Below are 2,643 nucleotides of genomic sequence, written 5' to 3'. Positions count from 1 at the left end.
TATACTTTTTTAAAGAAAATATTTTCAAACTCTTCATAGCACATTCAGTGTTTCCCTCCTTAACCGACTTCTAACCTGACAAAATGATAATGCCATATTTAGTTGTGGAAGTCTTCTTTAGGGTTATTATTAATTCTATACTAAAAAAAGAAAAATAACTGCTTTTAAAGGAGGCAAGGCTTTCCAACTTGATGCTAAATGTTTTCCTTGTCATTCCGTTCTTTGTCTAAGATAGCCTATGGAATATATTTAAGGAGATTGAAGAATCAAACCTACTGATAGACTCTCAAAAATATTTGCTGTTTTTCTTTACAAACAGTGATCTAATCATCTTGTTTAAAAAGCCTATTACCTATGAAGAAAAATAAAGCAATCTTCAGGGCCATTTTCTCACAACTTGTCCAATATGTGTCTCAAATGATGTCTTTTGTTAAGGAATATCTCTTTATAGATTTTGTTAAACTATTGCTATTTCTTAAATAATAATAAAGACGAGTAAGTCTCTCAGAACTATAGAATTAAAGCAGAAAGTAGCTGGTGGAAGTTTTCAGGCTAATCCTTCCTTTGATTAAGAACATAGAGCTGAAGAAGGGATAGCATCTTATTCAAAGCCCCACAGCTAGAATCAGTCTTGGCTGTGGTCTTTCTAGCATGTACTCAATGACCTACATTTATATTTTGATAACAATATTAACCCAATCATAATGAATTGCAAAGGTTTACATTTGCATGGATATTAAATTTTAAATGTGACATTTGAAGTAGTTAATCAATGAAAATAAGCTGGAAAATTCCTCTATAAAACTTATTTATATATGTTTATTAAAATACCCAAATTGATCAGGACATACATATTATTTTATAGAGAATATTATAATAGTTATAGATTTTATTCACCATGACTGTTATATATTATCATATATATTTTAGATGAGGACATTGAGACTCAAAAAAGTAAAGAACTTCTCAATAATTCCCAGCTAATGATTGACAGAGGACTGAAATCTGTTTGAAATCTGTTTTCAAAGTCCAAGCTCTGAACTATCTTGATAAATCCAAAATGCCACACTGTAGCCCATTCCAATAGTGAATCAGAACTTATTTCTACTTAGTTTCATTTAAAGATTGTTATATTCTTTTTCTGTTAACAAAGTTGGTCTGCATAAATCTCTATATATGACCATAAATCCAACTTACAAAAGTAATATAATGGTTTTTAGGTCATAAAAATGGTTCTTAGGTCACCTTTTAACCTTATTTTAACTAGAAAAGATGAAAAGAATCTTAAGAATGCAAGAAATGAAATCGGATAATTTTCATAAGAACAAACTGAGACCCATTATTATGGAGGGTCATGTAACTAATTAAGTTTTAGGAAGTTATAAACTGACGCAGAAATCCAACTCTGAAACCAAATCTCCAAGTTTTTCTGTGTGCTGTGCACCTTGATGTAATTGAGGTAAGACCAGATGGGGAAAAAATGAGCAATTTAATACCTACTATGTAGGCAGAATTCAACTTATGAGGTGGGCATTCCTGAATAAATTTTGTACAGTGCAGTTGGAATGTTATTATACTAAGCATTTTTACATTTCAAGTATGGTCATGTTTCTACTGTCATAATGAGAGACAAGCTGGCATGAGATGTTTAAAACCTCCAAGATATGTGAGAAGAACATATGTGACTATTTTCAATCTAGTTCACATCTTTGGATACCTAAAAGTTATCTTCATATTATTTTAAAATTTGAATTTTCTTTCTCTTTCAGTAGTTACTGACACATAAAATGAAAAATATGATAGTCTTTTATTAGGCAAACAAAATTTTTTTCTAATAGTTGAATTTTCAATATTAGAGTATTGTATGTTTTAGATAAATAACAGTAACTTCATTGATTGTGTAACAGATGTTTTCAGATTGAACTGCATAGTTAATAATTAACTGCCCATTTGACCTTTCTTTAACTTACTAAAATTTGATGAAATAATAATATTTTTAAAGTTTTCAAGTAAATCTAAGCATAGTTAAATGGAGATGTTTAAAAATAAAATAAATGAAATTATTAAAAATGTCATATTGTACAATGTTATATGTGTAGAAGAACTAAACCAACAAAAATAAATACTTCTTTTAAAATTAAATAATTTAACTAGAGTGAAATAGAAAGGAGTAGATGCTATAATTCAAGTGAAAATATAAATCATTCTAATATGAAGACTAGTAAAGTAACAGATAAACGATTTAAGGATTTTTACTTGAGATAATTATAGATATGCTGTAAGAGTTACACTTTATAAATTCCTTGATTTTTTTTATAATTTTATTGAGTTTATTGGTACATTTTAGGGATACAGTACAGTTACATTCATTGTTGGGATCCTGTACCTCTACATGGCAAGTCTTGATTCTCATTTTTTCCCCTTACCTCTGCCCTCCCTTCACCCCCTCCTCCCCTCCCCATCTACAAACACTTTATTTTCATCTTTTCATTCTCTCACATTTTTTTCTTTTCCCTTTTTGTTCTTCCCCTACGCATCACACCTTCCCTACACCTTTAGCTCCTTTCTTCAAATTTCTAAATGTCAGTAATCTTATTAGAATCTTATGCATTGTTGCAGAATATTCACACCAGGGAAACTATT

Source organism: Fukomys damarensis, unplaced genomic scaffold, assembly GCF_012274545.1.
Source record: "Fukomys damarensis isolate Sample0158 unplaced genomic scaffold, DMR_v1.0_HiC HiC_scaffold_39, whole genome shotgun sequence".
NCBI lineage: Eukaryota > Metazoa > Chordata > Mammalia > Rodentia > Bathyergidae > Fukomys > Fukomys damarensis.
This window is presented reverse-complemented; position numbering follows the sequence as displayed.